General features: G+C 40.9%; 1 protein-coding gene across 7 annotated transcripts in view; it reads right to left on the bottom strand.

Annotated features, from left to right (window-relative positions):
- Positions 1-15,507, bottom strand: part of STK33 (serine/threonine kinase 33) — a 77,091-nt gene that overhangs the window by 60,784 nt on the left and 800 nt on the right. For 4 of the 7 annotated variants that reach the window (XR_010389499.1, XM_064513056.1, XM_064513051.1 and 1 more), the window contains exons 2-7: positions 10,351-10,392; positions 10,163-10,255; positions 8,375-8,517; positions 6,579-6,776; positions 4,478-4,563; positions 376-403 (exon numbers count right to left, since the gene is read on the bottom strand). The gene's annotated coding sequence lies outside the window, so the exon portion shown is untranslated. Of the gene's footprint in view, positions 1-375; positions 404-2,784; positions 2,890-4,477; positions 4,564-6,578; positions 6,777-8,374; positions 8,518-10,162; positions 10,256-10,350; positions 10,393-15,507 lie in introns of those variants that run through there. The other 3 variants (XM_064513053.1, XM_064513054.1, XM_064513052.1) reach the window with 2 other exon arrangements.

Raw genomic sequence — 15,507 nt, 5'->3', positions numbered from 1 at the left:
TTTCTGTCATCCCGTATTCAGCCACATCCTCACAGGCTCCAGCCAGTCCTTTGCATTGATCCTTTTTATGCTTCTTCCACAGCTATCTCTCAACTAATTTTTCTCAGCACTTTGTTCCTTTTAGTTCTCTGTTATTCTCATGATATCCCTAGTGCTCTGCATGCCTCTAGCAGAAGAGACTGGAATCTTTCTAAAAGCATCCAGATTTCATTCCCAGTGGGAGATACCAGAGGTACCAGTTGTCTTCACTGCAGAAATCTAAGCCTGAATGCGTAAAGGCAACCTTCGCCTTGGGAGAGCCTACAGTCTCGTACCAAAACCAATTACAGGTAGCAGACACACTTAAAATGATCACTTGGTAAAGAATATACTCACCAACCTCTAACAGCAGAGTTGAGTTCAGCTGTGAAATAAAAATAAGTCATATATGTAAGTAATATATATATGCAATATATAAGTAATGTATATATATAAACAATATATAAATAAAATATAAGTATTTAAGTGGCCTGAATTAGGACAGAGTGTCAGATTATAACTGAAATTTTGTAATTGCAGCAGTTTTGATTTTTTCACAGCTGACTTAAAAATTCATTAGCTAAAAAGAGTTTTAGATTGCTTGATTTGTGTTCATTTTAACTCAAGCCAACTATTCTATATACTTGGATGTTTTTTAAAAATGTAATTTCAATACACAAAATATGGGGAATATGAGGAAATACATTATTTTGTCAATATGGGGAAATACATTATTTCTCCTGCAAAAAAGTACAGTGAAATACCCAATTGTATGTCACCGTTCAAAAAATGTAACTATTAAACCAAAACCAGAGCTTTCCCAGTTCTGTAGCACATTGCAGATACTTAAGAAGATGAAACAAAAAAACATCTTTTTTAATTGGCTGTTCCTTGTTGCTTTCTATACAGTGTTGCTTTCCCTATGAGATTTAAAATGATAAGTAACTGGAAATTAGGAAGAGAATTAGTCCATTATTCTGTAGCAATGACACAATGATTAATTATATTAGTTTACTGCCCCTTCTGCTCTAAAACCCTGAAGTCATAAAATGAGTTTTGTTCAATATTCCAGAAGGGATATGAGAATTAAATTTATACAATTTAACAAATTCCTGCAGGAAAGCCATACTCATCTAAGATAGTAGATGGATGACTCTTCTAATTTACAATAATACGCAGATGGCATACCCCTTACTGAGCAACGCACAGATAAGCAAGCTTCCCAAATGAATCAGAAAAAAAGACTGCGAAGAAGCTTGGGTGGAAATAGATCAGACAAGTCTGAGCTTGTGAGTCCTGTTGGAAAGCAGTCAAAAAATTTTTATTGTAATTCTAGCTAAACCTAATAATTATACTTTCTTTTACCAAGTTCTTTTTAAACCATCTAATGTTTTAGATATCCTAAGTGTTTTCTAAGACCTTCTGAATATGAAATACATTAATGGCTACTTGGGGGTTAGAGGTGACGGATGGAGGTTTAGAATCACTACCGTACAAATAGGAATTCCCTTATCTTCTATGTCTCTGGTAAATAATGTACTTTAGAAAGAGCATTTACACTTGAAGAGCAATGGTTTTGCCACAGTTTCAATGTCATAAAACACAACTGCAATCCTACCTTCTGTTTGCCTTTTCCGTGACATTAAATAAATCAAAGTGTTTGTTTTAAATTACCTAGGTTTTTTAACTGAATTTAGTGTTTATGAACAATGTCAGAAAGAGTTCTGGAAAACAAAATCTGTATGTTAACCACAGAACAGCTTTGGTAATGGAACCGAGATTCTGCCAGCTAACCCACGAGCCTTGCCTTGACAAACACACTATTCCCCATTTTTAGAATATCAAAATAAACTACTTGTAAACTGTTACTTCTGTGTTTAAATGAGTAATACAGAACAGAACAAAACTTCCATGTAAAGAACGCAAGGGTTTTGTAGGATCAGGGTCTAACCAACGGTGATGCAGCTTTGATCAAAGAATGTGAATGCCCGTACCATAATGGCACATGCAATATAATCAAGACAGTTACATTATTGGGAAAGAGAAAAAAAGAACTAGCTGTAAAGCTGAAGGACATATTTATGGCTTGATTTAGTAAATTAGCATTTAATATCACCAATATACTTTATTTCAGTGAAGTAACTCTTAGATGACCTTTCCAGTAATCTCTAGATAAACCGGAATAGTATGGGCAAACAGAGAAAGTTAATATATGTTACCTAAGAATACTTTTAATATCAAAATTGACACCTGTGCTTTATGGCAAATTCAGTTCATAATAACGAAAACAGACATACTATTAAGGAATATCAAGGTCTTCAACTACTAAGTGAGAAAAGACAGTGGAAAAATCTACTCATTTAAGGATAAATTAATTTGCAAGAGCGAATTCACCCGGCTCGGAACCACCTGCACCGCACACATCGCCCCGCACATGCAAGCGCGCTCTGCGTCGACGCGGCTGCCGGCGCCGTGGCCGGGCGGGGGGCGCGGGGCTCCCGGGGCCTGCGAGCCCAGGAGGGGGCTTCGCGCAACGCACAGCGCCCGCCGGCAGCCAGAGGGGCGCCGGCCGCCTCCCCAGCGCTGCTCGGGGCGCAGCCCGGCAGCGCGCACCCGCCCCGCACCCCCCAGCCCCACGGCTTCACCGCGGTGGGGCGCCGCCCGCCCCCAGCGAGGCAGAAAATGGCGGGGGCGCCCCGCGCCGGCCGCCAACGGCCGCCCCCGCCCCGCCGCGGCCATTTCGCGGCTCGAGGCCCCCCCACTCACCGCGCCGCCGCCCCGGCCCCAGCCCGCGGGCAGTACCGGGGCCGCGCGGGGACAAACGCCGCGGGCGCGGAGCCGCACCGCCCCCCTCCCGGGGGGCTGGACAGCGCCGCCGGGGCGGGGAGGGGCCTCGGCCTCCTTCATCCTTTCAGCCCCCCTTCATCCCTCCCAGCCTCCTGCAGCCCCCCTTCATCCCCCTCAGCCTCCTTCATCCCCCTCAGCTGCCCTTGCCTCATCTTCCGCAGACCCCCCTCTTCCCCCCCCAAACCCCCTGCATCCCCCCTTAGCCTCCCCAGCGCCTTCCTCCTCCCCAGACCCCCCATCCCCAGCCCGCTCCCCGCTTTTGCCAGCACCCGAGCAGCTAAGCGGGCACGTCGGAGCGCTAGGCAAACGCGCCGCGCGAGGCGCGCTCGGTAATTGCTCAGCAATTAGAAAAGGCGCCGCGCTCTGTTTATTAACATCTGCCTTGGTAACTGCAGTTGTTACGCGCGCTCTTTAATTGCTCAGCTATTACAGGTGGCGGATCAAAACCGGCCTGGCTCGTCGGGAGGTGGCAGGGCTGGCAACCGCCGTTCGCACCCGTCGTGCGTGCTGGACTCGCGGTATCGCACCGCAAACAGCCAAAGGCCGCAGGGGACCGCGGTGACCATCGCGTTCAGCACGTAGTGAGAAACTAGGTACACACACGTTAGCTAGAAACCAGTCAGACATGTACAACTAGACACTAGTTAGACGTTTACCTACAAACTAGTTGCACGCATAACTGGAAACGGTAATTTTTTACATGGTGGTTACAGTACTGTTTGGTTCTGATGCATGCAAATTTTTTACTCCACTTCTCTGATTCTTAACAGGGAAAATGCCATTTCAGTGATTTTCTGATAAGAGGAAATCTATTTGGAAAATAGCTGCAAAATTTTATAATATTGAAAGTAGTTTGTATTGGATATGGAAACTAAACAGTAAAGAGTAAAAAAAGGTTTTTTTAAACTTACTGTGGAGTTCAAGTTGTTGCTACAGCTATTGCTTTAAAAAAAAAAAAAAAAAACTTACAGTTTGCTGCTATAGGAGTTTTGTAGGCATTTGCTGTTAGGAGTTGCTACTTACCACTCCATAACACTGAAATTCAGAGCATTCCCCTGAAAACTCCCATTCAGAGATTTGCTACTGTCCCATCTACATCTCATCACTAAAGCGTGGGTAGTAACTGAACCATAACTCTATTCCCCATTCCCAACCCAGCGTTGGATCAATCACTTCTATATCTGATTTGCTATAAATATGCAAATGGACTTACTCCGTTTAACTGGCATTCCCTTTAAATAATTCACCTACTCTGCTTGACTGGCATTCTATTTAAATAACAGCATCGCTGCTGTTCAGCATTGTTCTTTGATGACTGTGGGATACTTCCTAGAGGTGAGTCCAGGCCCAATATTGTAGGTTAATAAGTTCTGGTCTGTTCATAAAGTTGAAGAAGTTGAACTACAAGAGTTACCACCTGGCCTGCCCAAAATAAATAGTGTTTGGCAGATTAATTCAGACCCAGATAGGTTTATCTCAGAAAAATACAATATTCTTAAATACAAGTATTCATGTTACATATAAGTAATATTCTCAAATGATAACATTTGTTAAGAACATCACATATAATAATACTTCAACTAATTACAATTGTTTTCCTGAAGTTGCTTACCAGTGGAGAGATGGTGAAACCAGCAGGTGCACAGCTTCATAGCAACGGTTATTCCTGCAGTTAGCTCTCAGCACAAGAGACAGCACCTTTGGGGATTAGAGCGTTAAAAGCTACATGAAAGTAGTAACTCTACATTTTCTTTTCTGAATTTTGCAGTAATATTCTCTATGCTAAAAATATTGTCATTTCACTTTCATGGATACAAATATCTGAAGTATCTGATTGAAGTGTATTTTATTTTCCAATAAAAAGTAAAGGAAAATGATTTTCTTTTAAAAAGCACTTTTATCCTGTTCATTATACCTTATGAAATATATATCTGAAGTTACTGCAGTGTATCATAAGTAATGTAACAGGGGAATCTCAGCTTGTACTGAGTGCAAGTAGCTCACCTCAGTGGCCTCTCCCTTTGTCATACATGTTTAAAATTTGTGTTGACCCAACAAGATGGAATGCACCCTTGCTTACATTTCAGGCAGCAGACAAACAAACACAGTATTATAAGGCTACTAGAAAGAACTGAATTCCTGAATTGCTAAGCAGTACATGGCACAATAGTTTCAGCAAGGTTCTCCCAGTACATGTAGTACACAGTTTTAGAGCTTTAGTATCTTAGCTGAACAGAGGCGGGGGAAAAAAAGGAAAAAAATAAAGGGGCGAGGGCAAAAGAATACTAAAGAAGAGGTAACTAGAGCAGAAAAGGAAAACTACTGGATTTATGCAAATATATATTAAAAGGTAGCTGAAAGTAAGTTGAGTTTAGTAGAGTTAATAAAAATCTTTCAAATGGCTTTTTTTATTTTTTATTTTTATTTTTAGCTCATCTGACTTTCTGCGTATCTTTCTAAGAGCCTGACACCTCCCACTGAAATGAGTGTTGACTTCTAACTTCAGTAAGGATTGATCCTTAAGAAGGGAAATTTAAAAAGCCAGCCTTAAAAATATTTTCTAGAAGCATCACTATCACCTTATTAAATTGGCCTTTGAAACTAATATTATTCAAATAGATAGGCCACATTTCCCGAGTTTAATATTAGACCCCAGATATGCTCCATTTAATACCTGAAGTTTTAAGAACTAAGGTAATAGATGAATCAGTTACTCCACACAAATTAATATGCATTCCTTTTATGACAGTGTGGACATGGCTATCTTTTCCTTAAGAAAGATTATTCATTTTCTAGATGTACATGGGATTGTATTTTGGTCAGCCCTAGAATAATCTGAAAACGAGCGAAATTGGCTCCTGTCACAGTTTAGAGATAAACCATGCTTCTCCTCCTTTTGGGAACAATTTCAGGACATTTCCACTGAAGTTTCGGCACTTGTGCTGTCCTTTTTCAGGGGGTGGGGGGTATCTTGTTTTTCCCTGCATAGCGTTTTTCCCTGCGTAGCACGAGCTGCAGGGCAGAGGCCCCAGCTTCGGCCTTCCTCTGTCTAACCTGGGCACGGCTCCTCCACTTCCACCCCTACCAACAGCTAGCTATGACCAGGGGTATCAATGCTAAGAGAGCTTTCTTCAAACAAAGGCTTATTTAATTAGAAACAAGGCCAGTTTGGAAAGAGCCCAGTTCCTTAAGTCATCCCTCTAGTCTTTCAGGCATCCTTTCCAGCCTGGCTTCGGTTTCAGTTCAACAAAAAATATGTTATAGATCAAGCAGAGCCTGAGGTGACAGTGACATAGGTACATCTGTGACAGGCCACTTCCTGGAGGAGAGGTTGTACCTGACTTGCCAGTTACAGAAGAAAAATTGCATGCTTGACCACTGTGAATCATCCAGGTGACTCCTTTGAGATACCTAGAGTGCAGATTGCTGTTCCCACGCACAGCTGCAGTGCAACTGTGTTATTTCTGCCATGTCTCTCCCACCCCCAGGAAAGCAGGCCACGAGCCAACTCACACAGCCACCAAAGCCACCTCGAGCAAGGGCAGGAGGGCTTTGTCCAGGATGGGTGATAACAAAATACGTAATCTAATCTAATGCAGGGCCGTTCTCAGGGCTTTTTTGCCCCTTTGTCCCTGGCCAGCTGTCTGACTAGCTAACTGCCTTTTTGGGTCAATTAGAGCAGCATTGCTTTTCTGAAGTAATTGCACACTTACAATGTGCAGCCTCTTTTTATGACCAGAAGCAATCCCTCTATTCAGATCTGAGAGGTTTTAATATAACCTTTCCCAGCTCTCGGTGGTTGCTCCCAGCCTGTCTGTGTTGTAATTCACCTCCATTGTGTCTGAGTTGAGCTGACCCGGCTAGTTCACAGTCTCATACAGGCCCATCAGTTGTTTATCCCATTTGGTAGCCTGTAGAGAGGAAACACACTGAATGCATCTGTATTCCTTCCACTGAAAGGTTCAAGCTGAAATTATCTGTTTGCTTGCCAGGAAACCTGAAGACCAATAGCAGCAGGAAAGAAAATTTTTCTTTCAAATAAACTGCATCAGTTAATAGAATAAGCATTCAATATTAACCCAATACAACAACAAGAGTAAGGCAAAAAGAGAAAACACATCAAAGCCTCACACGGAATATGATACTTTCTCATACTATATTTCATCTTTTCAGTTCAAAAGGTTAAGTACAAGTAAGAGCCACATATAAAGTAAAAGAACCACTGAGAAAGCTGCAGTGCTCCTCTCGGTAAGTACAACACAATCTTGACCTTTATGCCATAATACTAAGCCAAAGTTCTTGAAAGAAGGCATTGTTTCAAAAGAGCAGTTTTTTTCAAGGGTGAGAAATGCCTATTAAGAAATAGGCTGAAACCACTGAGGTCAGATTATGCTTGACATGTGACATCTAAATTTCTCTATCTGGCTGGGGAATTTTTGAGAGCTCTCACTCCTCTGTGCCCCTTAGCTGTGCTTTGAACAGAATCCACTATAAGTATGTACTAAAGGAAAGTCCACAGTAAAGCTTTAGATATCCTTCCAATTTATCTAAATATTTATGTTGTGTTGTGAGGTGTTAATGTACATGCTTTTCTCCTTTGCACCTGCAGAAAGTTATTTTTTCTCTGATAAGTGTGGCATTAAAGAAACAGTAGATGAAGTAACACCAGCCCCCACATACTGGTAGCAACACCACAGGAAACAATTGCAAGAGGTGGAAAATTACATGGGTTATCATATGGTGGTGCAAATCTAGTAAAAGCCCACTTACAGATGCACAGGAAGTTTTACATCCTTCACAGCACAGAGCATAATGAGCTTATAAAACGCCAGTATCTTTAACTATTTGCCATGACAGTGACAATGTGACACTAACAGTGTCATCACAGCGGGTGAAATTCAGGAAGCATCCTTTGAATAAAGGCACAAACCAGGAAATGCTCATCTAAATTTTTTTAGACAACCTGACTTCTCAAAGCTTGTAAAGAGCTGCACTTGTATTATTTTCTCATTGCAGGTTCATTCGAGAAGAAAAAATGTCATAACAGAGGGCAAATATTAGCAGCACAAGAAAATGGCAAAATCTTGGCCTTCATCTTCAACTTTAATTTTGCTGTTTCTTTAGTGATTGGGGTCTCTTAGCTCCATCTACTGGTACCAAGTAATCTGCAATGCCTGTAGCAGGCCCAGAGAGCCTGCCAGGGAGGCAATATTCCCCAGGACAAACCACAGGACAGCCAGCATGCAGCTGCGCCTAGAATTGCACATTTAGCGTGATCCTTTCCAGGATGCTACTGCAAAGCCAGAACATCCTAGTCTACATGACAGTACCGACTGGTACCGGGGTTTAATGATGTCTGCAGCTGGAACACCTGGTCAGGCAGCCCTGATCTAATCCACCAGCCGATCTAATCAGCCCACACAGTGAGAAAGGCCCCAACAAACATGTGGGTATCTACCAGACAGATAAAACATGTTGTCTTCATAAAGCTATTGAAAGTCTCAAGTACCTTCAAATGTGCTCAAAACCCATAGAGAATCCACAATAACTTCCAAGCATTTACGGAAGTCCTCATTCACATTTAAATTAGGCTGCTTTTCCTCTTTGTGACACAGGCTCGTTCTGAGTAACTAGGGATTACACGCATTCTTCCTGAGAAGAAAAGCAGTTAGGGACAAGGTTATTGACCATCCAAAAACACACAAGTCATGCCAAGTGACATCTGAGATGCCCTAACATACCTGCAACAGCTACGTGGAGTGGGCAGATACAACACAGGACCTGGAGAAAACCCAAGCCCTTCGTCGCCAGCCACTGAGGCGGGCAGGATACTTGATGACGTTTCAAAAGGCTCTACGAGCTTACGTTTCACTAGATAACACAGTTGTGCCCTGATTGTCAAATCCTTGCAAGCTGCCCTTTTTAGAACTATGTAATATCAAATATCCTAACACTAATGCCTGTAAGATGGTTATCAATAAAAGTCTAATTAAAAAAAAAAATAACTAAACAAGAAAACCCACAAACAGACAAGTTCCCTGGTCCAGTTTTCTTTTTTCCATAGTGTCTCAGATCAGTTCCTTTTCTGGCTCTAGAGAAGTACTCCTTTGCAAGTCAGTATGTCAGTCCTGCCACAGCAGGGATTGGCCTTTCAGAGCTCCCCACTGAAGTCTTCACTGCTTTAGCCCAGCTGAGAGTCTGGTCAAATGATCACCTATCAGCCAGGCAATAATGGTAAAGCTTATTAGTTTATCTTCTCAAGAAGAATTCAGTTTACAGCTATTTCCCAAGCTATTTTTATATCCAACAGTTCTGATGCAACTGTAAGTATATTTAAAAGCCTGTTGTGTTTATTTATTTTTATATGTCTATTTATATGGCCACAGCTTTATTAGAAATGTGTCTACTCTGTCTTTTCCATAATTGGTGCATAAGGGTTAGACAGACTTTTGGAAAACTCTGCTATGTTTTGACATTAGCCATATACAAAGTAACCTTATTTGACAAATGCTTTCAGTTTGGTTCTGTCATATATTTGAATTTAAGCACTATCTTTTGCTAGAAAGAAAACTTTCTAAAAATGTAATTTTCCTCTTTCCCCATAGTATCAGATTGAGAGAGCTATCACAAGATACATAAACTCTAACTGTTTTCTACAGGATTCTTAAGGGAAACAGATGTAATTGTGGTTTTATGGAGGTCTTACCTAAAATGCTTATACTCAGCTGCCACATTACAGTTTGATTCTCTGTTATAAATACATATATTAATCTTTGTAAAGGTCTGTACAAATTTTAAGCTAAAGGGGAACATACAGCTTGGTAGCTACTTCAGAGGGAAAGAAAACACATTAAAACTAAAAGGCACAATGATACGGGAACCTCTGGGACCTGAGAGAGGAGAGTTCTTGTTGCTTACAGCAACTAAAACCATGCTGCAAATCAGCAGAGGGAGCCAATTGCCTTGTTTTACAGGTATCAACTCTGCTTAACAGCCTGCATGCCAAACCTGCACAACACTTCCCCGCAAAGGGGTTAATCTCCCAGTAACGGGGGATAGGTAACAGATAGACAATGGATAGAAATAGCCTTATGGGTATCACTTGGTCCAAAGGGATTGTTGGGAAAAGCTGAGCTTTGCTGCATCATGCAACTTCACTGACCCATCCAGGCTGCGCCACCATCTCCGGAAGTGAGCAATACCTAAACGCTTTTGAGGACCCTGGGAAAACACAGAGTTGGTTGCAAACAGCTAACTGAGGAAGAAAAAAGGGTTATCTTCCCCCCTCGCCCCTTACCTCTGTGTGAGCATCTTAATCTTTTCGTATGAGATGTGGAAGCACTTTTGCTCAAACCATTGCGGACACAGATACAGTGTTTTATTTCTCTGACTATTGTAAAAAAAAAAAAAAAAAAAAAAAAAAAAAATTCAAACAATGATATTGCAGTACCATCCCCATTGCATTGCCCTTCTGCATTTACTTACCTTTACACTTGAATTCTTCTTTTGTTCCTACGTGATGAGACACTGTAACACAAAGCAGAAACCAGCTAGTTATCAGGAAGCATTTTAAAATCAGAACTGTAGTATTGACACTGTAAAATACTGTGAACAAAGGAGAGTATGTTTTTGGAGTCTCTAGCTCCAGAACCATTTGGTTGCATGGGAATTAAAATAAAACATACCCAAGATTAGAATACACAGTCCCCATGACCCCAGTTCCAAGAGTCTTTTCCTCCTGATATCTTCTCTCCTTATTTCTCAGCCTTCATAATGGAGGGTCTGAAGGCTAAACTAGCTGAGTGACTTCAGCTAAATCAGTCAGTCTTCATTGCATTTGCACATCTACTGTTGAGGAAATGATTTGATCAGCTGATCATTTAATGACAAATTGCGGTATCAATAACACAGGAGGCCTTAACTCGGAATGAGAAGGATGTTATAGGACTGACAGCTGGGAAGAGGGAGCGAACAATATAAACTTATTTGTAAAGTGCACATACATTATTTGGAAGTAGTAAAATACAGTAAGCCCAGAATCAAGTTAATTCTGGATATATCTTCTCTACTCTAGCCAGAGAAGTACAAGGCTGAGTTCTGTGAAATATAAATGTACTCAGATATTTACAGTATTTCCTAATTAGGAGCAGTGAAAGGAGAGAAAAAAAAATTCTCCTTCCATTAAGTAGGCCTCTGCTGTATGAGTCATCCAGACAGCAGATGAAGGGTGTGCCGGAGGCTCCACTTTTCCCAGCTCAGGGCCGAATGTGTCCCAGGTGCTCCTCTCCCTCCAGCAGGACGCCGCTGGGCCAGGCTGCACAGTGCCTGTGGGATCACAGGCCTCCCTCATACCGCACACGCAGGGCACGGACTGGCATGATGCAACGCGACGCAGCGCAAGCGGTGAGGGACCAGCTCAGAGCATGATGCAAGAGCTGTGACCAGGCAGCAAGGCAGGCAGCTCCGAACAGCAGTCCCGCACCCAGCAGATTCGTACCAGTCAGCAGCACAGCGCTGCCGAGGTTTTTGTGGCATCGTGAGGTCAGAAAAGAGAGATGAAGCCTTTCCTTTTACTGGAAGGGTATATTACTCCGAGGGAGCCTTTATGAGCACATTCTCTGAAGGAAATCCATTCTGCTTGCAATTATCCTGAGATAACCTGATGCAGCTGGAGACAATCATTGTAGTATCCAAATTGCCCATGCCAGCATGGCTGCTCCTGAGCTGTAAAGCAGTTCTGCAGCAGTGTATTGAGTGCTGTCTGCTTCCCCTTCACTAGATACAACTTTCTTGTAGGTAAGAAAAGGTTTGTGTGATTCCCAGTACCACTCCAGAGCTGGAAACACAAATCTCGCGAGCTGTTTGCAGAGCACAGCAGCGCACTGCCAGGGCTGAATCCCCTCCTCTGTAAGAAATACCTTTGGCTTTGGACCCCAGACCCGAACATCTCACACCAGTTCAGTGCAACAGCACTAGAGGTTAATGTTGCAACCAGTGCAGAGGGCCATATTCACTATACATCTCTGCCTCTCACTTGCTCCATTAGCTGATCACACTTGTTTTTCACAATTGTAGGTGGGAAATATTTCCTATGTACCTCACAAACATGAGTGAAAGCCACTTTGCCAATGTTCCTAAAGCCCTCAGAGACCATGCAGAAAAGAAACAGAGGAGCCGATGTTTAAGGCACTGAATTTTTTAAATGTTTTTTCTCATAAAGTGAAGCCCATTTGTATGTCTGAATATACTGCCCTGCAGATGCCTGAGGTATTTACAACTATGTGCTAAGATGCAGCACAGAGCTGAGGTCAAGTAGAAAGTGAGGGTGAATTCTGAATGGATTTTCACTTTAAGTCCTATATTGTTGCTTTATTTGTACTCCAGAAAAAAATATCCTATAAGGTTTTTGTTTACCTTTAATTTCTGTGATTTACAGAACACTTGCAAAGCCTGCTGGTTTTACAGATATGGTCACATTCTATTAATATTTTCATTATTAGAGATTATAGGTGTTTTCCATTTGCTGTTCAGCTGCAGGAGAAAACTGTTTAGCTTGGTCCAGTGATCTGTAAATTCAGAAGTGTTGCATCATGCACCACAGAATATACAATATAGTATATACATGAGCATAAACTGTTTCCTTGGGTTAAATTTAGGTCTGTTTTAATGCTGCTGCAAGAAACATTAATAACTATAAGAAAGAGTGAAAGTATGGTTATCTATAGAGTGAACATACTGACTTACAAAGTACAGTATGATCCAGAAATGAGTACGTAAAATATCCCACCACTCCAATTCCTTATCTTGCCTAATATAACACACTTTATCTGTCTTACTTTCAGTGTCTAAAGATAGCACTGTTCTGGTGCTTTTTCATTATTGCGCTGTACAGACATTTGCTGGGTCTAATCTAAAACCAGATCAAGCTCTATCAGTTTCTCTGAGAATAATTCAATGTTTGAAAGACTGTTAGAACAGTATGTTTATTCAGCCATGAGAGAAGTTCAGCCCAGTGCAGGCAGTCAGCACAAGACCTGGCAACCAGCAACCTCTATAATAAAGTCCATCCATGGGACGAAACCTCACCCAGTTTCAGAGTTATGGTCCACACAGCTCTGTTTTGAATATTTTACAATGTTTTCACTGTAAATTTCCCATAAGGGGTCTTCCCACCATATTTGTGCTCTGTCAAGAAGGTCTACCAAGTCTACTTTAAAAAATGAAAGAGCACCAATGCTGGTTTCTCAGAGCAGGGTATCATGGAATAATGAGCAAGTACTGAGTTTGTAAGAGTTGAAAGAACTACTCCTGATCTTATCTTTGTCAGAAGCAAGAGCAGGCTGATAAGCAAAGATGGGGAAAAAATGTTGAAGTATGATTCATTTCCTGCCCAAACGTCACTGTCTAAAAAATGGTAGCTTTTTAAAGGCTAAAGTGAATTCACAATTCTGTTAATGAGAAACATTGTCAAAAAGTCATTCTAGTGTGGTAAACAATACTCACCTCAGAACATTAAGTAAGCAAGCACTGCAATAAAGGGCATATATTACATCAGCACAGACCATATGGGAACACAGCACCTATGTCATGCCTAAAATACTTAAGTGACATCTTTATCACCTGTGCTGGAAACCTGGATTCCCTCATTGACTTCCACAGCAAATTTAATAACCTTTGCCTCAGTACCTCAGTGTCAAGCTGCCTCTGGGATGCTTCTGTGCTGACCAAGTTTTCCTAAACATTATAATCAAGGTCATCAATAGTAACTTACAAACTACAATACACAGCACAATCATAAATCAGTATTGCTACTTCAGCAAAACTATGAACTATCTGAAACAATCTCAAAAAGCTGTGAAATACTCCCCATCCTTCAGGCACCACCCTGTTTGCTCTGGGGATAACACCTGCATATCTCATCTCCTTAATCTATAAAGGTCTTTTCTTTCAAAAATCTACCATGACACAGAATTTACACAGAACCTTGTTGCAAACTACACCCTAGCCAGGAAGAAGTTGTTGGAAAAATACCTCATTTTCAAACACAATGAACAAAAATGGAGCAAGTGGAGCTAGATATTGACAACAGATTAGAGCACTGCAATTTCTCATCTCCACAGTAAGTACTCCCAGCACAGCAAACACTCTTAACAACAGAGCCAGCCAAATCCCATTTTCCTACAGTTGCACATCCCAGTATAAACTTCATCCAGTTTACTAAATGCTCTCATAAAAACTCAGCAGATGAAAATACACATAACTACATGCTAAAAAGGACTTTCATAAGCATTTAGTAAAGGACAGTAACACACAGCAGAATAACATTTCTCACAAAACAATCACTCCGCTTCTCATTTCTTGCTCCTGATCTACAAGGTAGTTTCAAAAGATGTGCATCCTCCTTAGCCCCCACAGCTATCCATTACCTTTATTTTTCCTCAGATGGTCTCAATGATACCTAATTAAATTCAGAGAAACTCAGCTGATACTTAGTTTTGAAGTTTATTGCCTGTATTTCACACTTGAAGGAGCTGTGTGCCCAAAAGTTTGTCTATTTTTTCCAGTTTACATATTAAATACAAAGTTACCTATATCTACAAATTCTGTCTTAACTATGCCTTAAAGAGCATTACAGCTCTAAAAAAAACAGAGAAAGGATTCTTTTTCCCTCAAGCCACTAGGCTGCCAGGTCAGAAAGTTTGTGCTGACAGATTTATACTCCCACAAATTGGGAAGAACCAATAATGATAGAAAAAAATTTGCAGGCTGCTTAATCTTTTTGCTAATAGCGTGTTTTTGTTCTACTTTTTTGAAATTATTCTATAATTCTTCAACTTTCAGCATTTTCAATTTTAAAATACCTTTTTTGATTCCTTCTGATCAAATACACTGGAAAAGTTTTTTCATCTTACTAGTAAGTGTAATGTTTCATGGCATTTTAATGCATACATACATGTAAACTGCAAACACTTTTTGTTACTTGTGGATAGTGCCTTTGGTTTTCACTAATTTGTACTAACTGAAAAACAAAAGGCAAAAATATCTAACTGACATTGAGAATCCCAGCACAATATAGAAAACTGATTGCCTGTGTTAGCATAACTGCTTTTATAATCATTCTGCTTTGCCATCACTAATTATCAGTAGCTGAGCTCGTGCGTGCTAAACGCTGTTATATAATCCATATATTAATTGAAAGCAAAAGTATTTAGAGCAAAAACTTCAGATTGATGTGCAAAAATACGTTTCACAAATTTTATTGTTCAGTAAAACACATTACATATATAAACATGCATTCATTCAATAATCTGAACTGTTAAACACCTGTTTGTATTAACTCTAATGTCATTCATTCTGCTTTAATCATACTGGAAGAAGCACAACTTTGAAATTGTCTGTAGGGGAATGAAAGTCAAATTCATAGCTGTCATTTCTTCTTCTACAGACCTGTTACTGAAGTGTAACTAATCTCTTTTCCAACTGCTTAAGCATGAAGAGGATTTTCCCATTCTATGTGTAACCCATTACCAAAGACAAAGAGAAAAATTTTGCCCTTGGTTGCATTACCAGGAGCCTAGTGCATTCACTGGGATTCCCACAGTGTTCCTGGCAGATGTTTCTGCTATACTTACTTCCAAGGGA

This window comes from Dromaius novaehollandiae, chromosome 5 (assembly GCF_036370855.1).
Source record: "Dromaius novaehollandiae isolate bDroNov1 chromosome 5, bDroNov1.hap1, whole genome shotgun sequence".
Classification (NCBI taxonomy): domain Eukaryota; kingdom Metazoa; phylum Chordata; class Aves; order Casuariiformes; family Dromaiidae; genus Dromaius; species Dromaius novaehollandiae.
The sequence above is the reverse complement of the archived record's forward strand: the minus strand, read 5'-3'. Positions and strand labels throughout refer to the sequence as shown.